Source organism: Caretta caretta, chromosome 21, assembly GCF_965140235.1.
Source record: "Caretta caretta isolate rCarCar2 chromosome 21, rCarCar1.hap1, whole genome shotgun sequence".
NCBI lineage: Eukaryota > Metazoa > Chordata > Testudines > Cheloniidae > Caretta > Caretta caretta.
Genome location: NC_134226.1, coordinates 13,915,854 through 13,939,713, shown reverse-complemented (window position 1 = coordinate 13,939,713; position 23,860 = coordinate 13,915,854). Strand labels below are relative to the sequence as shown.

Sequence of the window (23,860 nt, the reverse complement as noted above, 5' to 3'; positions counted from 1 at the left end):
GCCCTGGCACACGCTGAGCACTGCAGATGGGTTCATCACAAGACCCGTTAATGCTCGGCCGGGTACATTTGAGGTTCATTTAAAGAAGGTATTTTACCCAGCCTCCCCTCATCGCTGAACAGTATAATACAGGGTAACGTGCCATAACAGAGGCAGCCTGGCTTGTCCGCTCGACTCCATCCCATGCCACTCTTACTAGCCAGCCGCCCCGCCCCCGGTGCCAGCTCAGAGCAGCGGGCAGGGGAGGGCTCTGGGGGCCAGCACAGGCCGGTGTTGAATTGGCACCTCTGCTTTTCCCTCCAGTTGTTGAGGCCTGTTTGCCTTTCCCTGGTGGGGGGCGTTGTGTTCATTAACACTGTTTGGATTTAACGCCCCCCCCCACCCACATAACGAACCTGTTCTGTTCCCCCCGGGCTCGAGAGGGGTTTGGTTTAAAGGGCTCACCCCAGGGCGAGATCCTGCATCCTCGGTCTGGGCTGCCCTGTCCCATCGGTCAGCTGGGGATCCAGGAGACCCTGGGAACAGCTTTAGCCGGCCCTGTGCCATTGCTAAATAAAGAGCGGCCGGGTCCCAGCAGAGTTGGGGAGGGCTGCGGGTAGGATTTAGCATTGTGGGAGCTGGGTGGTCCCTCTAGGAGCCCCCACTGGGGCGTTACCCCTGGAAGGCAGTAATGGATGGGTCCCTTCCTCCCGCCCGCTTTGCTGGATCTCGCTGTCCGGTGGGGGAGTGAACATCAATCTGGTGAGCGCACCGGCGGGGGCTAGTCTGTGGTTACGAAAGGCCTGGGGAGAACTAGCCCCTCCTTTGACGCTGCCCTGCCCTGAAAACGAAGGGGAGAGGAAAGGGCAGTAGCTGCAGAACCTACAAAGGGAGCTGTTTCCTTATGGAGCTGACAGGCCAGCTGCTGGATTCCTGGCCGGAGGGGTGGGGAAGGAGGGGCACGATTTTCACCAGGGTACCATCACCTGGAAGCCAGCAAGAGCATTGCAGCACCCTGTGCTGCAGGGGCCCCCTTGCTGCATGCAGGCTCAGGAATGCATGTCCTTCCCCAAGGGGAGCCTCATCCCCAGGCTGCCCTGATCCTTCTCACCAGGCCTGCAGGACACCAGGGTTCCCACCCTGTCATAAACATACAACTAAGGGTAGCATAAAACCAAAACCCCTCCTTTCCCTGTAAGGGGTTAAGAAGCTCAAATACCCTGGTTGGCACCTGACCAAAAGGACCAATAAGGGAAGAAGATACTTTCAAATCTGTGGGGGAAGGTTTTGGTTGTGTCTCTTTGTTGTTCTCTCCAGGACACAGAGAGACCAGGGCAGGAAAAACACATCTCCTAAAACCCTACCTGAAATAAGCATCTAAGATTACAAATTGTAAGTAATAGCGAGGATGCGTTAGATTATCTTTGGTTTTAGCTTGTGAATTTTCCCTATGCTAAGAGGGAGGTTTATTCCTGTTTTTTGTAACTTTGAAGTTTTGCCTACAAAACTCTGTGTTTTAAATCTTATTACCCTGTAAAATTACCTTCCATCCTGATTGTACTGAGGTGCTTCTTTTACTTTTTTCTTTATTATAAAGTTCTGTTTTTAAGAATCTGATTGGGTTTTAGTGTCCTAAAAACCCACGGATCTGGTCTGTGCTCACCTTGTTTACCTATTTGGTTGGTATATTATTCTCAAGCCTCCCCAGGAAAGGGGGTGAAGGGGCTTGGGGGGATATTTTGGGGAAACAGGAACTCCAAATGGTCCTTTTCCTGAATCTTTGTCTAACTCACTTGGTGGTGGCAGCGATACCGTCCAAGGACAAGGAAGAATTTGCGCCTTGGGGAAGTTTTTAACCTATGCTGGTTGAATAAGCTTAGGGGGTCTTTCATGTAGGTCCCCACATCTGTACCCTTGAGTTCAGAGAGGGGAGGGAACTCTGACACACCCTTACTGCCATATGCTCTGATGGAGAGTGGGGTAGCAGAGGAAGGTGGGAATGGGCTCACATCATTTATGACAATCCTTTTTTTGGCTAGGACCATAGCACAGGCCCTGCTAGCCCACCTGCCAGCCCCCACTCACACGTCCACGGCTTGAAGGGTCTCCCACGGGCCGCCAGGCCTTACATCATCAAAGAATGGCAGGAGTTTCTCAGCCACTTGCACAGCTGCGGGGCTGGTGCTCTCCCTGTCCGTGCCAGTGAAGATGAGGTTCAGGTCAGTGATGGCCTTGGCGATGACGTCCCTGTCTGCCTCGTGTAGCCACTTCTGGATGTCTGGCAGCAGATGCTGGAGTTTCCCCACCTGCGTGAAACGAGGAGCTGCTTTACGAAACTCCTCCAGTGACCCAACAAGCCATTTCTAAAACAACGTTACAGCCCAGCCTAGGGGAGGGAGCCGATTTTGCACATGAGTTCTAGGGTTGGTCTGTTACTAAAAGCCAGATTCAAATTTCTGTATTTGGTTTTTGAACCTTTCAAAGACAGCCCCACAAAATCTCAACCGGCATCGGGGGAAAAATGTGTCCAACACAGGCTAACCGGTTCCGGAAGGCAAAATGAAACACAAGCAAGTGAAAACCAGGCTGAGGCACATGGAACGACGGCAATGGTGTATAGCAAAGAGAATTACAGTCACGCCCTCTCCATGTTTGATCTATTCATAGTCCAGGTTTAATAAACCGGACTGACCCGCTATTCTGAGGGTAAGTAAATTGTCATTAGCGAGAGTTGCCTTCCGATTGTCTTGTCTTTGTCCAGGCTGCCAGATCTGTGTATTTAAGTCCCAAGGGTTTTCTCTGCCTTCACCAGACTGTGTGAATCAAACTGGTTAGGAGGTCTTATCAGCAAAAGGCTCTTCTCGAGCTCTTCAGAGGAGCGAGTGCTGCGGGACAGAGCCGTGACGTCAACAGTTAAAACCTACAAGGCTTTAAAAGGGAGTTTGCTGGAAAAAATGGTTCCTAATTGATGGGCCGGGGTCACACAAGGGAAATGGCGAACCACGGCCACTGAGAGCTGCAAGCTGCCGTACCTGCAGACACTCAGGTAAATAAAGCTTCTCGTGGCCTGCCAGAGGCTTACCCTGAACAAACTGTGAACCAAGTTTGGGAACCACTGCCCTAGTGGCCATGCTGGGGTGAACAGGACCAAAGCCCATTTGGAGAAGTCATTTCACTGGGAGGGAATGGGCAAGGACATTTCTACCTATGTCCGGCCTTGTGAGGTGTGCCAGGGGCTGGGAAAGCCCCAAGACAGGGTCAAGGCCCCTCTCCAGCCACTTCCCATCATTGAGGTTCCATTTCAGCGAGTAGCTGTGGATATTCTGGATCCTTTCCCTAAGAAGACACCCAGAGGAAAGCAATACAGACTGACTTTCATGGATTTTGCCACCCAATGGCTGGAAGCAGTAGTTCTAAGCAACACCAGGGCTAAAAGCGTGAGCCAGGCATTGACAGACATTCTTGCTAGGGTAGGTTGGTCCTCCAACATCCTTACAGATTTGGGAACTAACTTCCTGGCAGGCGCCATGAAATGTCTTTGGGAAGCTGATGGGGTGAACCACTTGGTTGCTACCCCTTACCACCATCAAATGAATGGCCTAGAGGAGAAGTTTAATGGGCCTTTGGGGGCCATGATATGTAAATTTGTGAATGAGTACTCCAAAGATTGGGACCTAGTGTTGCAGCAGTTGCTCTTTGCCTACAGGGCTGTACCACATCCCAATTTGGGATTTTCACCCTTTGAATACGTTTATGGCCACAAAGTTAAGGGGCCATTACAGTTGGTGAAGCAGCAATGGGAGGGGGTTACATCGTCTCCAGGAACTAACATTTTGGACTTTGTAACCAATCTGCAAAACACCCACAAAGACTCTCTAGCCTTTGCTCGGGAAAACCGACAGGATGCTCAGCAAGAGCAAAAGGCCGGGTATGATAAACATGCCAGATAGCATCCCTTCAGAGTAGGTGACCAAGTCATGGTCCTAAAAGCGCTCCAGGCCAATAAGATGGAAGCGTCGTGGGAGGGGCCATTTATGGTCCGAGAATGCCTGGGAGCTGTTAATTACCTCATAGCGTTCCCAGACGCTACCCTAAAACCTAAAGTATACTATGTTAATTCTCTAAAGCCCTTTTATTCCTGAGAAATCAAAGTTCTCCAGTTTACAGCCCAGGAGAGAGACGACACTGAGTGGCCTGAAGGAGTATACCATGAAGGAAAAAGCGACGGTGATGTAGAAGAGGTGAGCCTTTCCATGACCCTTGGGCGTAAGCAGTGACAGCAAATCCGGGAGCTGTGCACCAGCTTCGCGCCAATGTTTTCAGCCACCCCAGGACGGACAGAATGGGCGTACCACTCCATTGACACGGGAGATGCTCGCCCAATTAAAGCCCTACCCTACCAGATGGCTCCTCAAGCCAAAACCCCAATAGAAAGGGAGATCAAGGACATGTTACAGATGGGTGTCATCCACCCCTCTGAGAATGCATGGGCCTCTCCAGTGGTTCTGGTTCCCAAACCAGACAGGGAAATCTGTTTTTGTGTGGGCGACCATAAGCTAAATGCTGTAACTCGCCCAGAGAACTATCCAATGCCATGCACAGATGAGCTATTGGAGAGACTGGGACGTGCCCAGTTCATCTCCACCTTAGACTTAACCAAGGGATACTTGACCCCACCAAGGAAAGGTCAGCCTTCATCACCCATGTAGGGCTGTATGAATTTAATGTGCTCCCTTTTGGACTGTGAAATGCACCCACCACCTTCCAGAGACTGGTAGATAACCTGCTGGCTGGATTTGGGGAATTTGTAGTCGCCTACCTCAACGATGTGGTTATAGTCTCAGATTCATGGGCAGAACACCTGGAACACCTCCAAGCTGTCTTCCAGCACATAAGGGGGCAGGATTAACCATTTAGGCCTATTTGACACTTTTTGGCCTTAATAGGGTAACGTACCTTGGACACCAGGTGGGCCAAGGTACTATCAAGCCCCTGCAGGCTAAAGTAAATGGTATCCAAAATTGGCCTGTCCCTAAGTCAAAGAAGCAGGTCATAGAATCATAGAATATCAGGGTTGGAAGGGACCTCAGGAGGTCATCTAGTCCAACCCCCTGCTCAAAGCAGGACCAATCCCCAACTAAATCATCCCAGCCAGGGCTTTGTCAAGCCTGACCTTAAAAATATCTAAGGAAGGAGAGTCCACCACCTCCCTAGGGAACCCATTCCAGTGTTTCACCACCCTCCTAGTGAAAAAGTTTTTCCTAATATCCAACCTAAACCTCCCCCACTGCAACTTGAGACCTTCTTGGGCTTGGCTGGCTATTACTGACGATTTGTACCACACTACTGCCGAATTGACACCCCACTGACAGACCTGACCAGGAAAAAACAGCCAAATGCAGTTCAGTGGACTGAGAAGTGTCAGAAAGCCTTTAACCAGCTTAAGGCGGCCCTTACGTCTGACCCTGTACTGAGGGCTCCGGACTTCAACCAACCGTTCATCGTAACCACAGATGCATCCAAGCATGGTGTAGGAGCAGTTTCAATGCAGGAAGGACCAGATCAATAATTCCATCCTGTCGTGTTTCTCAGCAAAAAACTTTCTGAGAGGGAAAGCCACGGGTCAGTCTCAGAAAGAGAATGTTACGCCATTTTGTATGCTCTGGAGAAGCTATGCCCATACATTTGGGAACGGCCTTTCCACCTGCAAACTGACCATGCTACATTGAAGTGGCTTCACACAGGCAGAGAAACTAACAAAAAACTTCTTTGGTGGAGTTTAGCTCTGCAAGACTTTAATTTGAAATACAACACATTCCAGGAGCCTCTAATAAAGTGGCTAATGCACTCTCCCAGGAACATTTCCCAGAATCAGCCGGGTAAAAATGTCCCTGTATTCTAAGTCATTGTAGTCCCTAAAATGTAAAAAGTACTGTTTAATTCTTCATGTAATTATTAATAAAATTAGTGGTGCATGTATCTTATTAACTCTGTTTCCTAAGCCTCCAGGAAGAAATCTCAGCCAGTGCGGACCCGACCTGAACCAGGCTGGCCAGCACCGTCTGTGATTTGGGGGGAATGTGATAAAGAAAGTGGGGGGATAGCTCTCTTCGATGGACACCCAGCCAGCCACTTAGCTGTAAAATCCCTCTTGGTAGCTGTTCTTTACTTGCTTTACCTGTAAAAGGTTAAAAAGTCCCCCAGGTAAAGAAAAAGAAAAGTGGGCACCTGACCAAAAGAGCCAATGGGGACGCTCGAACTTTTTAAGATGGGGAAAAAAACTTTCCCTTTGTCTGTTGTTCTCTGGGCTGGAGGGACAGAGCAGCCATGCTATAAGCAACTTAAGCCTGGCATGATCATAAATCATGAGATCATGTCTAGAACCACTTATCTGAACTCCAAATGTGTAAGTAGATCAGAATGTTTAGCTAGACGCGATCAGGGTTATTTCTTTTATTTCTTATGGGCTTGTGGACTCCTCTGTGCTAACTCCAGATGCTTTTGTTTGCTTGTAAACTTTAAGCTGAACCCCCAAGAAGCTATTTTGGGTGCTTGATTTTTGGAATTGCTCTTTTAAAATCTAACAGAAGCCTAAGTTCTAAATGTGGTTTGTTTTTTTTTAATAAAATTTACCCTTTTTAAGAACAGGATTGGATTTTTGGTGTCCTAAGAGGCTTGTGCTTGTTGTTTGATTAGCTGGTAGCCACAGCTAATCTCCTTTGTTTTCTTTCTCAGCTCTTCCCTGGAGGGGGGGTGAAAGGGCTTGAGGGCATCCCACAGGGAGGAATTCCCAAGTGCTCCTTCCTGCGTTCAAAGGGGGTTTTTTTGCACTTGGATGGTGGCAGCGTTTACCAAGCCAAGGTTGGAGAAAAGCTGTAACCGTGGGAGTTTAATACAAGCCTGGAGTGGCCAGTAAGAATTTTTTAAATCCTTGCGGGCCCCCACTTTCTGCACTTGGAGTGATAGAGTTGGGATTCAGTCTTGACTGTCCCCCTTGCGCTCTCTCTCCCCCACCGAAGGGGCCTCATTAACCCCGTGGGCGGTGCCAGGAGCGCCCAGATGGCCCGCTGCAATGCAGGTCCCTGGTGGAGGGACACTCCAAGCCCGTTCTCTGAGTGGACGCCACTGACGAGCTGCTCTTCTCTGGATCCAAAGGTGCACACCTCAGGGGTGGGCTGGCTGCTGAGCTCTGGGTGTGATCGCTAGGGAGTGAGCCTGTTACCCAGGGGAGGGGCTGAGCTGCCCCGAACTGCGAGGACAGGACACGAGCCTCCTGCTCCGACGGCACCAGCCTGCCTGAGAGCCCCCTAAGCCACAACAGGCCAGTGCAGTTCTGGATCCCCCCAGTAGAGGGTAGCAATGCTGCACGAGTCATTTGGGCTGAACAGCTGTGTGGTGACATCCATGAAGGGAGTTGTTGGGGCCTCTGCCCAGCCCCTAGTGGGCAGGTGCCCACCTGGCACTGATAGACCCTCCCCCCATCGGTGGTTCCGCCAGAGATGCCAGGGGCTGGATGGGCCACAGGGACTGAGCTCACTTCTTGTCCCTGGGGCACCCCTGGGGGCCAGCGTGGGAGGGTAGGGAGCCATGGGGTTCCTGTGCTGAGAACAGGAAGGGGCCCGCAGTGTCATGGGCTCCTGCCTCCTCCCGCAGATCGGAGCTGCAAAATGTGGAACCTGGTGACGGGCCAGGAAATCGCCTCGCTGAAGGGCCACCCCAACAATGGGGTGCCAATCAAGTACTGCAGAGGTGTGGGACATCCGGGACTCGGCCACATGCGTCCGCACCCTCACGTAGGTACCTGGTGCTCTGAGGCTGCTCTGGGGGCCTGGCCGAGCTCGACGCGCTGCCCTGCCAGCGTCCTGCACCCAGGGCAGCATTGCAAAGGCCAGGCGGGCTGCAGGGCTGAGCCTAGGAATGGTGCAATGCTGATCGCTCTAGCCCGGCCTGGCTCGCGGAGGCTCCGTGGCTTGATGCTCTGCTGAGATAACCTGTCCCTAGGAGCAGTGTCTGTGAGTTTAGTTGTGATGGTAGCTCCACCGCTCAGGGTAGCCACTAGGAGGCATAGAGCAAGGAGGTAAGGGTCTATGTGAGCAGAAAACCAGGCTGGCATTCGCCTTCACCCCGGCTTCTGCGTGCTGGGTCTCTGAATCACTGCACTGTGTGAGTGATGGGCTCAAGGAAAGACCCTGACTAGTGGCTCTAACAATCCTCAGCTACCACCACTGTTCCTGTCCGATAGAAGGCAGAACAAGGAGTAATGGTCTCAAGTTGCAGTGCGGGAGGTTTAGGTTGGATATTAGGAAAAACTTTTTCACTCGGAGGGTGGTGAAGCACTGGAATGCGTTACCTAGGGAGGAGTGGAATCTCCTTCCTTAGAGGTTTTTAAGGTCAGGCTTGACATAGCCCTGGCTGGGATGATTTAGTTGGGGACTGGTCCTGCTTTGAGCAGGAGATTGGACTAGATACCTCCTGAGGTCCCTTCCAACCCTGATCTTCTAGGATTCTAAGGTTTCACAGTAGCAGCCGTGTTAGTCTGTATTCGCAAAAAGAACAGGAGGACTTGTGGCACCTTGGAGACTAACACATTTATCTGAGCATAAGCTTTCGTGAGCTACAGCTCACTTCATCGGAATGCATTCCGATGAAGTGAGCTGTAGCTCACGAAAGCTGATGCTCAAATAAATTGGTTAGTCTCTAAGGTGCCACAAGTACTCCTGTTCTTTTTATGATTCTAAGGCAGCTCATGCCCTGAATCAAGCAGAAGGAGCCTTTCCTGAATCTCCCTGCACTCCTGGCCTTGCTGGTATTTAACGGCAAGGCATTGCACCGCCATAAAGTAAAATAGAGCCCTCGCCTCACCCAGAATGGTCTCTGGTTGTTCGGCGGACAGAGTGCATTTGGAACACCACATCCAATCGATTCCCATGTTCTGGGGAATGTTCCAGGCAGTCACAGCCAGAACCTGATTGATCTGGGTGGGAAACAGAAAGGGGGGGAATGGGGGTCATGGAGCCTCTACCAGCTCTTTGGCACAACCCCAGCCTCCAGTATCGCTGCAATTGTCTAGAGAGCAAAGAGCTGGTTGATGGGATCCGTGCATGCCTTCCAGCAAAACAATACCCCATCTCCTCTTTGCTCATCCTCCCAGTCACGGCGGTATGTGTTGACGGACAGATGCTTGTGCGCACACACACACACACAATCATAGCACAAGCATGCACACAGACACAAGTGCTTGCAAACACACAGGACTATAATGGGGTGGCTGGCCCCTTAAGAGCGGCAAGGCTTGGGATGAGCCAGCCCGTATTACAGAATGCGCCACACGTGGGAGAGATCTGGATAATTCCCTATAAAGGGCTGCAGGTGGCTATAGTGTAAGGAAAAGCTTAGGGAACAAGAGATCAGAGGCTTCAGCCAGGTAAGGTCTGGGAGCAGGATGAATTGGAGATTGCTAAGCACGAACAGGCTCCGGCAGAAACACCTGAGATAGGGGGTTTCTCTACTGAGACCCCAGGCAGGAAACACCTGTGTGTGGCCTACTATGAGGGTAGAACCAAGGGGCTGTGTTTGGGGTCTTTGAGGTTGATTTTTGGAGCTCTATTTATGTGCATACACGCAAAGCCCAAGGAGGAGCGATGAAGTGGCATGAACCCCATGGGTGAGGTTTGTTTCAGACGCCCTTTGCGGGAGAAACGGTTAGCAGAGCACCCTGTGCATAGAATCTCAGGGTTGGAAGGGACCTCAGGAGGCCACCTAGTCCCACCCCCTGCTCAAAGCAGGACCAACGCCAACTAAATCATCCCCGCCAGGGCTTTGTCAAGCCGGGCCTTAAAACCCTCAAAGGAAGGAGAAATGGGGAGGGGGGTGCACAGGAAGCAGCTGACTCCTTTGCAAGGATGGAGACACACAACCGCTCCCCCAAACCAGCAAGAAGAGCTCTGTTAAGGACTCTGGCTCCCTCCTCTCTCGGCAGGGAATGGAGAAAAGATGGCTGTCCCTATCTTTAGCTGGCTGGGAAGTGCTCAGAGGCTGCAGTGGTGGGAGTCCGACAGAAGGATGCACCAGACAGTGTTCTATATCGCCAGGCTTTTGCAGTCCGTGGGTGGGTAGGAGAAGTGACTCCATTACTTTTGTCAGCCTGGGGCAGTCGTAGATTCCCCCCACTCGGCACCTGCCATGTCCTGCTGAACCCAGCCGGTGGCTGGGAAAGGATCCTGGGGCAGAAAGGCTGGTCTAGACAATGCATCTGACCCTGCACGATGTCCCAGCCAGGGGCTGGGTGTGATGGTGCTCATTGATCAGGGGGGGCCTGTGCCATGCGTTTGTGTGTGCTGTGCAAGGGTTTGGGGGTGCAGCTGGGGGAGAGGATGTGGGAGAAATGCCTGAGGGCAGGTTGGTGGGCCATGGGGGCAGGGCAGCGGCGGCTAGTGCTCTCCCTGCACTAGCAAATGGAGCTGGTGTGCCCCCACCCGGGCAGCTCCACCTGACTGGGAGTATGGCGGGGCAGAGATGCAGGCAGGGACTTGGGTGGCTTTAACCCCAGGTTGCTGGGGAGTCACTGATCCATCTGGACAGATCCCTGGGCAGAAGAATGGCCACACTGGGTCAGACCAATGTCTAGCCCAGTCGCCTGTCTCTGACAGTGGCCAATGCCAGGTGGGTGAGAGAGAGGGAACAGAACAGGCCAGTTTTGAGTGATCCATCCACAGTCAACCAGTCCCAGCTTCCGGCAGCTAGAGATTTAGGGACACCTGGAGCATGGGGTTGCATCCCTGACCATGAAACTCGTGTTCTGCCATGGCCTGGCTGGGACAGATGGCAGATGCCCCCTCCCCATCTGTGTACCTGGAACCCATCCACTGTCCCCTAACTTCCTCCCCACTGCCCCAGTTCCAAACACACCTCATCTACCCCAGCTGGCCAGGCAGAAGGGACTGGCAGGCTCCCTATGGAAGTGGCAGAGCCCAGGGCAGTGGTAGGGGCTGCTGCGGCTCCTTGACCACCCAGGGAGGCAGCTGGGCTTCATGACGCGAAGACAGAATTGATGTTCCCCACTTGGGCCTGTGCATCCTCCCGCCGCCTCCACATCCCAGGGAAATGGCTCCACCAAGGAGACTGTCCTCTGGAGTGAAGGAGGTGCCGGAACTGACTCCTCTCCGGCCAGCATGGCTCCGCTGTGGCTAAGAGCCCAAAGGACCGCTGATGACCCCGCTGTTGGCAGGCAGGTCTCTGGATTCCTCCTTCTCTTACCCAACATGAGCGACAGACTATTTCCTGGCCTGGTCTCGCAAACTCTTTTTTCCATCACCACATGCCAGAGCCTCGGCGCCCTCCTCTCCCTCCCTGACCGCGTCAGCACTGCAGCCTCCGGATCCTCCCTCCCAGACCCCGCACTGTCTCCAGGCCACTGACTCCTCCACACTTGGGATCTGAGGGCTGGGGTATGTGTGTGTGGGGGGGGGGGCAGCTTTTAATGAAGTGGCTCTAGGACTGGTAAAAAGGAACTGGGTGAGAGTCCTGGAGACCAAAGCTCCCTGGTCTTCCACAGCTTGGCCTGGCAGCGACACTGGGGCTGGCCTCATCTCTTCTCCTCAGGTGAGAGGGGAGTTCAAGTCTCCAAGGCCCATTTGGTCCATGGCCTCTCTGGAAGGTGGTTCCATGGTAGGGATGCCTGGCCACTGCACTGAGTCCTACCAAATTCATTTCAGGTATGGGTCACCACAAAGTAGCAACTTCTGGTACCACCTAACATGGGCCACATTTCACCCTTTGGGAGAAAGAGGCTCCACAGACTGTTGGTGGCTCCTCAAGCCATGTCCTTCTGTGGCATTCAGGGGTTTGGAAGCGATCGCCTTCTCCAGGAGAGGGATGAAGGACCGCATCCAAGGGCCAGACCCTCAGCTGGGGTGGCTCTATGGAAGGCAGCCAAGCTCTGTTAAATTACACCCGCTGGGGGTCTAGTCCCAACTTCTTAACACCCATGGAAGGACATGGGCTGGATGGGATATTCTACCAAAGCAAACCTCCTTGTGAGGAGTGACCTCCTCCATCTGTCCCCATTGCACTTGGCAGTCACATGGCTGGAAGCTCCAGGGCTGACATGAGACAGTCTATTTCTAGGGACACTTATTTTCTGTTTCCCTGCTACATGCTAGAGTTTGAGTGACCTGCCCTCCTTGGCAAGCGATGACATCTTGGCTCGTCCTACCAGGGATCCACAGGCATTTCCATTGCCTATCCAGCATCGCGATGACATCCTGGCCGCTTCAGGGCATTACTGACTCATAATGTGAGGTGAGGTGGGCTCTGGTGAAACATGGAGCAATGGAAGCCAGTCAGAGACCGTGTGGTTGTCTGGGGGAGACCGGGATGGCAAGGGGCTGGGGAATGGTTAAATAGAACTGGCCCTGGGGCAATGGAGTCAGGATGTGGGTGCATTGTCAGAGCTGTGTGTGGGGAGACTCTGGGGCTGTGGTGTGGATAGGGATTGAGGAGCACGGGCAGAGCTCAGAGGGAACCTAGGTTGGGATAGCCGTGGGTGGCGGGTCATGCTTTTGGGGAATCCGCAGAGCTGGGCTGAGGTAGTTGGTTGAGGTGATGCTTGCTCAGCCCGGCTGTATCTGTCTCCCCCTTTCATTCTCTCTGGGCCCTGGGATCAGCATGGTGTGAGAGGGGGGAGCACGGTGCATGGAGGGAAGGCCAGTACTGGGAAGAGAATGCCGGCTTTCGCCAGCGTGGGGATCCTCTGCAATATCTGAGCGTGCTGGCCAATTCACTCGGCAGGCGGGGAAGCAAATGGCACTGGAATTCATGTGGGGATGGATCCAGGATATGCTGAGGCATCCTTCTGGGCAGCTAACTGTTTCCTTTGGACTTGTGCCCGGGGCTCTTAGGAAATGTTTTCCTTGGGTCCAGGGATATTTAACCAACACTTTGTGTAACAGTCTCTTTCGGAGAGGTTGGGCAATATCGGCGGCACGCATTCAGTGCCCGCTTAACAGCCTCCCTTGACTTGGATGTCTTGCACGTCTTGTGCTGCTGCTTTGACCCACAAAGGCAAGCTGAGGTCCCAGAGCCTGGCACCCCCTGCCCTACGTACCCATGACCCTGCCTGCTGCCCACGTCTCTGCAGTAAAAGGCTCAGTCTAAGAGCCAGCAGAGGGGCTTGACTAGACCAGGGCTCCAGCGATAAGGACTAGGCTGTTGGGTGGGGGGGGGTTCTTCCTGCTCGGTGGGGACAGCATCATTACAAGAGGCCTGAAATGAAATGGTGGAGGTTTGGGGGGCGTGATTTCATGGGGTGTCCCCCTGGCTTTGCACAGCTGGATGCGGGGGGCTCAGCCTGGATCCCAGGGCCTGGGTGGCTGGAGCATAGCTTCCTCCCACACACGCTCCCACTGGTGCTAACTGGCCCCGCACTCCTGTTGGCACTGACATCAGAGAGACCCAAGGACTGTGGAGGCTGAACTGCCCTGGGACCTCGGCAGCGGGTCTCAGGGGCTCAGAGCGGAGGCACATCAATGCAGGCTGGTGAGGGGGCTTCATTCACAAGGGCGCCCTAGTCGCCCCTTCTCGCCAGCCAAAGCCAGGGATGGGGCTGGCCCTTGGGTTAGGCTGAAGGCAGGTTCCCACATGATTGGCGGATGATTATTTTTTTCCCCCTGCCCCTCAAACGTCTGCTGTCCCTGCACCCGCCTCCATGCATGGGGAAGCTACACTGTTCAGCACTGGACAGGGGCAGCCGGGACTTGGCCAGGCCTCTGGGAAGCCACTGACAACAAAAGAGCTGCGGGGGGGTCCTCTACTCAACTATCAGCTTGGTCATAGACTCCCAGGCTCAGCGTGAGCTGGGAGTGGAGGGGAGATGGGTGGGCAGTGCATGATTTAGAGCAGAGCTACTCAAAGTGGTGGTCCGTGGACCGGTGCCGGTTCGCGAGCCAACGGCTGCCGGGCTGCCGGTCCCCCACTTCAGATAGCTTGAGAAGCACTGATTTAGAGGATCCTCTCCATCCCAGTGGCATGAAGGGGATCTGCCTGGAGAAGGGGGTGCAGGACACCAGGAGGAGGAAGGGATAGGGACTGTAAAGAGGCAGAGGGGAGTCGGAGAGGGTTTGGGGTGAGAGCTGGGAAGCAGCCCTGAATTCTTGTGGCCAAGTTGGTTTGGGGAGTGAGCCAGAGCTCTGCAATCCTGGCCTGTGGCTGGAAAGTTGGGAAGGGGGAGCCGTCACAGCCGTTTCATGTGGGTTTGCTTCCTCCTCTCCTTGTGGCTGTTCCCCCTGGCGTTATTAAGCAAGTTGCTGTAATCTAGGGAAATTGCCGCCACTCGCACCTTGAGCTGCAGCTTCAACCTACAAAGGACCTGACTCCCGTCCTGGCCCTTCACCGCCTTGTGCCCAGCGGGCACCCCTGCCCTGAATGCCTGGCTGCCCCCCTCCCTCCCGAAGAGAAAAGGCCTGGAGATGGAACCAGGCAAAGTTTGAGTCAGAAGTCTAACCAGCCGTGACCCAGCTGGCCCAAATCAACCCAAACCGTAGGAAGGTGGACGGGCCGTTTGGCCTTGTGTGTCATGCTGCAGCAGAGCCAGGCCATGCTTCCTGTTATGGCAGGCGGCGCTGTCCCACGTAGACTTAGAAATTCCTTTTCTTGGTGTGTGAGTGGCACACCGTCTTGGAAGACATGCTTAGGAAGTCCTGGTTAGCTTTGTAATGTCGTGTCTTTCAGGGGGAGCTGTTGCAAGCAGCGGGAGACTTGTTTCTCTGCCTTTAATGTCAGGACAAAGGAAGGGAGGGTTTCCTCTCCCCCTTTGAATTGAGGCACAGAGAGCAAGAGCCTTAACTCCTCTTCAAGGCGCCACTTTCTGGGAACATGGGGCAGCTGAATATGGCTGGAGTCCTGCAGTTGAAGGTTCAAATTTGTTGCCTTCTGGCTATAAGACAAATGGCTCCCCCACCATCCACACTAACCTTTCTGCTCCATGCCCCCCTCCCTCCACATCCTGGTCCAGCTCAGCACCCGCCTGAACTTTCAGGGAGTCTACAGGGCCTCCATGGCCCAGATGCAAACTCCCCTGGGCAGCAGTGAAAGCTGCCACTCTTCTTGAGAAGCCCAGCAGGGGAAGAGCCAAAGAGCAGGGCCTGCCTGAAGGTGACGGGCTTGTGCCGGAGCGACATGGGAGGTTTGGTTGCTCAAAGTCTCTGTCCAGCTGCCACGGTTCACTGTTGCAGGCCAGCCAGTGCCTGAGGTCTGGCACCGCGCCCGCCCAGGGCTCACTGAGAGATGTTTAGTAAACACTTAGACATGATTTGGTGAGAGCTCACAGAAGTGTCTCACGCTGTAATTAAAGCCTTTGGCTGCAGCCTGGAAGTGACTCAGCCCCGGAGCCGTTAGACCAAAGGCAAACAACATGGTGTGCTGGAGGCCAGTGGGCCTTTCAAGGTAGACACATGAGCATGGCCTGACTCTGCTATTCCAGTCCTGGAATTCCCCGCACGCAGCTGTGCCAGGGCCCTGCATCCCGCCCCGCCGCAGCTCCCTGCCGTCCCAGCCCTGGGCTCCCCTCACGCAGCTCTGCCAGGGCCCCGCATCCCGCCCCGCCGCAGCCCCCTGCCGTCCCAGCCCTGGGCTCCCCTCACGCAGCTCTGCCAATGCTCCTGAGATGTAATCCAGGTCTCGGCATTTTCTACGCAGAGACACTGCTGAAGCCTGAGAGGAGGAGAGCCAGGCTGTCCCCACCCTGCCTGAGACACCAGGGGATGGTGGTGATGAGTGGATGGAGGATTGTGTGGTGTCATACAGGCCCTGTACATGCAAGTTAAGCTCTGCAGCCTGGTCTGGGTTTTTCATTCCCAGCCTTCCAGTCTGCAGTGTAATCGAATCATAGACGATGAGGGTTGGAAGAGACCTCAGGAGGTATCTAGTCCAACCCCCTGCTCAACGCAGGACCAATCCCCAACTAAATCATCCCAGCCAGGACTTTGTCAAGCCAGGCCTTAAAAACCTCTAAGGATGGAGATTCCACCACCTCCCTAGGGAACCCATTCCAGTGCTTCACCACCCTCCTCGTGAAACAGTGTTTCCTAATACCCAACCTAAGCCCTGTCTACACTGGCAGGTTTCTGCGCAGTAAAGCAGCTCTGCACTGTAACTCCCGAGGTGCACACGCCGCCAAGCCCCTGAGTGTGCAGGAACTGCACCGTTGCGGCATTGTAACCAAAACCCACCCCGCCGAGAGGTGTGCAGCTGTCTGCGCCGGGGCTACAGGGCCGCGGTGCCGGTGTAGACACCGAGGGCGACTACGGACTGCCACCGGCCTCCAGGAGGTGTCCCACAAAGCCTGTTCTCGCCTCTCTGGTCATCGGTTTGAACTCAACTGCCCTGCCCTCAGGTGACCAGCCATGAGCCCCACCCTGGACAGTCCTTTGGAATTAGGAAAGTCCCCTTCCTGCTTGCTCGGTGATGCATGCAATGGTCTAGCCGCATCTTTCCAGGTGGCCAGGCCTGCTCCATGCACCAGGCAACCCCCATGTGGAGCTATACCGAGCTGATGGACCTCATCAGGATTTGGGGAGAGGAGGCTGTGCAGTCCCAGCTGCGCTCCAGCTGTAGGCATTACGGACGTATTTCACAATGCATGACAGAAAGGGGCCATGACCGAGACACGCTGCCGTGCAGGATCACAGGCCGCGGGAGGCAAACCGCCGCTCCGGTGCTGCGCCCGCGAGGAGCTGTCGGTTCTACAAAGGACGCAACACTGGGCGGCGACCCCACCTCCACGGTGGATACTTCGGTGGCTCGCGTGCCAGTCGAGAGTGGATCAAGCCAGGAGCAGGAAATCATGGATGTGGAGGGGCAGGGGGACCCAGAGGCAGAGGACGACTTTGAGGCCAGAGATGCAGGCAGCCAAGAGCTCTTTTCTACCCCGGAGGAGCCCAGCCTGTCACAGCTGTTGGATGCTGGCGAAGCGCAAACAGGAGAGGAGGCCCCTGGTAAGTGGCTTTGATTTCTGGGAATTGCTGCGAGTTGTTGGGGGTAGGAGGGTTGCAGAAAGCAGGCTTGTGTCTGTATGACACACGTACCAACACATGCCCAGTCTGAGCGGTAGAACAGGCTGTTCATAGACTCATAGAATATCAGGGTTGGAAGGGACCTCAGGAGGTCATCTAGTCCAACTCCCTGCTCAAAGCAGGACCAATCCCCAATTTCTGCCCCAGATCCCTAAATGGCCCCCTCAAGGATTGAACTCACAACCCTGGGTTTAGCAGGCCAATGCTCAAACCACTGAGCTATCCCTCCCCCCCCCTCCACTTCACAGGAATCTGCCTCTGAGATCTCCAGGAAACTCTCATGGAGATACTGGGCAAACCGTGGCCGCAGGCTCTTTGGCAGAGCTGCTTTGTTTCTTGCCCCATTAACGGTAACTTTCCCATACGACTGTAGTGCCACCGAGAGAACCATTGCTGCACACAGGTGAGCTGCATAAGGGCCAGGGCGGAAGCCGTGGTCTTGGAGAAGACCCTCCCTTGATTCCCAGATCTTCCATAATAATCACATCCTGTGGAAAATGTGGGGACAGGAATGATTATCAGCCCCTCCTCCGCACGACAGTGCTGGTGCTCCCCAAGAGCCACGTGCCCAGTGTACAGTAGGGTCCAGGGACACTGACTTACCCTACCCCTGTGGCTACTTGCCGTTTTGGGGGTCTTGGGGCTCATGTGTGCTTGCCTGGGGTCAGCTGGTTCGTGACAGGTGTGTGAATACTGGCTGTTTTTTAAATCCCTGAATCAGTGGTCTGTGTGTTGCAAACAATACTGCATCTGTAAAATGTTGCGTTTAAACTTCAGAGATGACCGTGGGAGCCCAGCCTCCCTCTTTGTTGTCGCCAGCTGCGCAGAATTAGAAAGTGGCCATGAAGAACTAAGGAGGACTTTCTGCGTGACGTTATGATTCACTCCACGGCCGAAAAACAGGAATGGAAGGAGTGGCGGGACAGCGAGAACAGGGAACAACAGGAGAACGCGGCGTGCCAGAATGAAGCCACGGAGCGGCACTTAAATGTTATGGAGCGCCAAGCGGACCCACTCCAAGTGATATGAGCTCTTCAAACCGAGCAGCTCTGCACCCGCCTTCCCCTGCAGCTGTTGTCAAAAAACTGTTTCCCATGCACCCCCCAGACACCGCCAACACGCTCTTATCAACCTCCTGGCTCCAGGTTGTACCGACTGCATTCCACTCCTGCCCCGTGACAGTTCAGGCCTGCGGACTCCCAGTACCCACTGCACTCAACACCGGTCCCTCTGCAGTTTAGCCCTGCTGAAGTACAGAACCCGCTGCATTGTACTCCAAAGGAGAAGGTTGGATATGGACATACACCAATCTTTAGTTGTTCTGGGAACACACCTCCTCCTGGGACACTTCCATCCCCCTCGGTGCTGATATGTTCTTTTGTTTGTCTCTCTCCTCCGGTTGTTGTTTTTCAATAAAAGAATTGTATTGGTTTGAAAACCATCTTTATTATGTTAATTGAAAGCAAACAGATCCCTGTAAAGCAAGAGACAATTATGTTAAACCTTCATATTGTGCTTGGTGCAGACAATACAATCGCCTCCTAGCATTACAAGTCCTGTACTCCCAAGAGTAGCAACAAATATTAGTGACTTTCAGCTTCAAATTGCTTCCTCAAGGCGTCCCTGATCCTTATGGCTCTGCCCTGAGCCCCTCTAATAGGCCTGGTCTCTGGCTGTTCAAACTCGCCCTTCAGGTGCTGAGCCTCAGCTATCTAGGCCTGAGAGAAGCTTTCACCCATCCCTTCACAAATATTATGTAGCATAGAGCACGCGGCTATTAGCATTGGAATATTGTCATCGGCCAGGTCCAGCTTCCCACATAGGCAGTGCCAGTGGGCCTTTAAATGGTCAAAAGCACACTCCACAGTCATTCATGTTGTTGAGCCGCTCTTTGCTGCTGTCAAGTTGCCCCGTGTATGGCTTCATAAGCCATGGCATTAAGGGGTAGGCAGGTTCTCCCAGGATCACAATGAGCATTTCAACTTCCCCTAAGGTGATCTGGTCTGGAAGAAAGTCCCTGCTTGCAACTTCCTGAACAGGCCAGTGTCCCGAAAGATGCATGCATCATGCACCTTTCCAGACCAGCCTGTGTTAATGTCTGTGAAACGCCCACAGTGATCCACAAGCGCCTGGAGAACCATTGAGAGAGACCCCTTGCGATTAATGTACTTGGTGGCTAGGTGCTCTGGTGCCAGAACTGCAATATGCGTGCCATCGATTGCCCCTCTACAGTTAGGGAAGCCCATTTGTGCAAAGCCATCCACAGTGTCACGCACATTGCCCAGTGTCACGGTCTTTCAGAGCAGGTTGCGATTAATGGCCCTGCAAAATTCCATCAACATGAGTCCAACGGTCGACTTCCCCACTCTGAACCGATTTGTGACCGATCGGTAGCAGTCTGGAGTAGCCAGCTTCCATAGCGCAATTGCCACACGCTTCTCCAGGGCAGCTCTCATTCTCGTGTCCTTGCGCCGCAGGGCTGGGGCGAGCTCAGCACACAGTCGCATAAACTTCCTCATCCAAAATTCTGCAGTCACTGCTCGTCAACCCAGACGTGCATCACGATGTGATCCCACCACTCAGTGCTTGTTTCCCGAGCCCAGAAGCGGTGTTCCACTGTGGTCAGCACCTCCATGAATGCCACAAGAAATCTTGTGTCATAGTACGCATGGCGAGATCAACGTAACCCTCCTCTTACCTTTGTAGCTTAAGAAATAATTCCCCTGCCACTTGTGACGTGTTAGTCAGAGCGAGCAGCATTCTGGTCAGTGGCTCGGGATCCATTCCTGCAGCCCGAAGAGGCGGAGCGCGCAGTACACAAACCGTTGAAAGATGGCTCCAAATGCGGACAGATGCACAGGGATTGCCGGGATGTGAAGCAATGCGGGACGGGGCATTGGGACGGGACCCGTGATGCACCACACCCCCCTCTGTCTTCCCACCATTCTTAGCGGCAGAAGAGGAAGAGGTGCTCTGAGAGAGAGCTGCCCAGAGTGCACCGTTCCGAATACCGCAAGTGTGAACACACAACAGCGGTTTCCCTTCAGTACTCTCTGAGCAGGGCTGTAACTGCCGGTGCTGAAACTCTGCCAGTGTAGACAAGGCCCTAGACCTCCCTCACTGCGACTTGAGACCATTGTCCCTTGTTCTCCATGTCACTGAGCCACCCAGCACACAGCAGCCGTGGCTATCCTGGGGCAGCTCCAATCTTGGGGGGAGACTTGTTGATATGGCAGTGGGCTCTGTCTGCAAGTCTATTGCCTAGTGCAGAGAACTAGACTTCCTGGTTTCAGACCGTCTGGGGTTCTGGTTCTGAATCAGTGTAGTCTCTTCTGAACTGGATTTCTGCCTCATTGGACACCAGTGACTGAAGGTAAGGGCCAAACTAACAAAAGATGCTTTATTGTAAATGCACTCCAGTCTCCAGAAAGCCCCACTTTATGCAAAACCCAGTGCCTAAGAGGAAGTAGGGATAATGATTAGACCAGGGGGGTGGGTAGCAAAGACTTCTGGATTCTTGTTCTCAATCTGCATTGACCGACTGCATTGCCTAGAGCAAGTCACTTCCCCTCCTTGTGCCTCAGGTTACTTATCTGTAAACTGGGGACAATTAGAGCTGGCTAGAAAAAGCAATTATTTTAGGGTAGATAGAGACTCCTAAATCCTTTTTGCAAGAAAAATTTTCCAGCTTTTAAAGCCAAAGTAGCTTTAAAAAAATCAAACATTTTCAGTGAAAATCAAACCTCTTTTGGGGGGAAAAAATCATTTTTTGGTGCAATAATGGAAAATTTCAACCAAAATGACCAAAAAAAAAAAAAAAAGCTCATGGAACTTTTTCAAAGTGTTTTGGCAAACCAATTCAGCCTAGTGTGACACAGCTCTGTCCTTGCCTCCATGGGTCCCGCGTTTCCTGGCGGATTTTGCTAGCCTCAGAGGCTCACTATGACCCTCCACGTAACCCTTCTTTCTCTAGAGACAAAGGTCACAGTCTACTGAGCCATTTTCATCATAAGCCAGCAAGGGAGGTGAGGAGAAGTTATCCTTCCTTGCACAGTCTCTGTTGTTTCCCAGTCTCAGTGATTAATGAGGGGGCAAAGGTGCGGGGGGGAGCCCAGGCCCACCTTCTACGCCGGGCTCCAGCCCAGGGACCCTAATAGTATCAGCTATGGTAGCTGACCTTTTAGAAACATGACATGTACAATTCCCTGGGCTACTTCCCCCACAGCAGCCCTCACTTCCTCAAGCTCCACTTCACCCTTACCTCAGGGCTTCCTTCCTTGTGCCAGATATGGTATGTACTACTCAGCCTCTCCAACAGTGCACCTTCCTCCCACAGCTCCTGACATGCCCACCCACCTGGCTGGCTGGGAGGCTTTTAACTAGTTTCAGCCAGCCCCTGTTTGGCTTCAGGTGTCCCAATCAACCTAGCGTTCTCCCTGCCTTCTGGAAAGTTTTTAATTGGCCCCAGGTGTCTTAATTGTCTTAAGCTGGAGCAGCTTCCATTTCACTTAACCTGGTACCAGAGATTTGTTTAGCCTGGAGCTAATATATCTATCTCCCACTACTTTTCTATGGCCATCTGACCTTGCCCCGTCACACTAGTTTAATGATAGGTTTCAGAATAGCAGCCGTGTTAGTCTGTATCAGCAAAAAGAAAAGGAGTACTTGTGGCACCTTAGTCTCTAAGGTGCCACAAGTACTTCTTTTCTAGTTTAATGATATTTACCTAAGAGGGGTTATTTAATGTTTGTAAAGGGCTTTGAGATCAGTGGATGATCTCAACAGTCAGAAATCCTGGTCCTGCTGAAATCATTGACTCCAGTGGAGCCAGGATTTCACCCACTAGCTATAGATTATCAGTAGGTAATTCATTATTATCAGCATCTCTCGCCTCTGTCCAAACAAGAACTGGCTTTAGTTTGTGTAAGCTGTGATTTAACATTTATATTGCAATTGCACATGGTCCCTGTGCCAAAAATCTTATAGTCCAAGCCGGCAAACGGTATACAAAGAGGGGAGAGATAGACAGTCAAATATAGAGTATAAATAATATGTTGCTCTTATCAAGTGTTTTCTACTAGACTAGGAATTATTTGAGGCCTGTTACACAGGAGGTCAGACTAGATGATCAGTGGTCCCTTCTGGCCTTAGACTCAGTGATTATCCATAGAACCCAAAGTGCCTAAAAGCAAGGTCAATATCATTACCCCTGTTTTTATAGATTAGGGAAACTGAGGCACAGAGCGGGGACGTTCCTGGAAGCAGAAAGCAGCCCTTTAGGGGTGTTTGGATTCAGCTGAATGCTAGGCCTGGTAGATGGGTCCAGAGCCCGGGATGCCAGTCCACGTTTGGATGGGCTGCTTCCATCTGCAGCTCAGGTTTGCAGCTGTCCTCAAGCACGGCAGTCTGAGATGCCCAGTGCTTCCTGGGAGGTCACTGGGAGCTGGGGACTCTCACCCCTTGCAGACTGAGCTGTAGAAGTAACTCTGCCCTGAGGTTCCTTCTCCCAGCCAGGCTCCTGGGGGAAATCTAAAACGAAAGCACTTCTGAGCAAAGAGGAGGGAAATGAAGCTTTGTAGCAGCAGAATAGCTGGGGAGCCTCTAAAGGGACAAAGCAGCAGAGCAGGGGTTAAATGCTGACAGCCCTGCTGAGAAGGTTCCTGTCAGGACCAGGGCGTGCTGCGAAATCCTGATTCATTCCATGTTTGGCAATTGCAGGAGACTCTGGGTTTGTTATTGCTGGAGACTCTGTTGTCACATTTTTTTTTTAACCTGCTTGATTCAAGAAAACTTTGGGGTTTTTGCCCCAGAGTTGACCACTCAGCAGCCAAAGCAGGGCCCTAGTCATACAGGAATGTGATACCTGGGGCTTTGGACCCTGGTGCTGCCCACGCGGCTCCCAGATGGCTCCTGAAATAGCCAACCCCTGCTAGGGACCGGCAGAGACCAATTGCAGCATGCAAATATCCTGGGCCTTGTCAGCTGTTGCCCCAAGCCCTCTGTGGATAAGGAACTGGACTGTGATTCAGGGGATCTGGGTTCAAATTCTGCCTCTGTCCAGAGGAACAACCAGAATTTTCCTAAGGAGGGGGCCCAGGGGATGCTGATTTGGGGGGTGTCCCTGGGGCCAAGTACATGACAGGGTGGCCCCATTGCACAGAGGTATAGCAGGGAGTTTTGCCTTCCAGGGATCATAATTACCTTGAGTCCCCATCAGCCCTGGGCTCCTCCCACCCCTCCCAGCCAGGTGTCCCGGTGCTGTCTCATGGCTCTAGCCGGGCTGTGCTGTGGAGTCGGCTGCCCTCTCAGCAGTGGGGGAAGCTCAGCAGCCTGGCCTTGCTCAGCGGCTCCATGTGGAGTCTGGAGCTCCTGATCCTGCACACAACACCTGTTCCATGGAGCTGCCCAGAGGGAGGGGAGGAACTGGGGGCTGCTGGGTAGGGCTCTCTGCAAGCCCTTAGAGGATGTGGCTCTAGAGGGTTTAAGCCCCGGGCGGGGTTAGGGGGACCTGTTGCAGTCTGAACCTTGACTGATGTCTTTGGCCAAGTGGGGAAAGGGAGCTGACCCCTCCTCATTGTGCCCCTTGCTCTGTCACAGACTCACTGTGTGATCTTGGGCAAGTCACTTAATCTCTCTGGGCCTGATCTTTGTCCATGCGCAGGCACAGAGAGGAGGCAGCTTGTGCCCTCCTTCTGGGGCAGCGAGGGGCAGATTCGACTGCTGGCTGTATCTGTATCTGGCTGCACAAGGCCTCTCTGGGCCTCACAGCAGCTGGAGGAACACCCAGAGTTCAGGTCTGCTTTGGCCACCCG

General features: G+C 53.3%; 1 long non-coding RNA gene across 1 annotated transcript; it reads left to right on the top strand.

The window, feature by feature from the left end:
- Positions 1-16,661: 16,661 nt before the first annotated feature.
- On the top strand, positions 16,662-18,486 carry LOC142069733 (uncharacterized). Its single transcript, XR_012665684.1, has 2 exons — positions 16,662-16,970; positions 17,826-18,486. It is a non-coding gene; the product is annotated as an uncharacterized LOC142069733 (long non-coding RNA).
- The last annotated feature ends 5,374 nt before the right edge of the window (positions 18,487-23,860 follow it).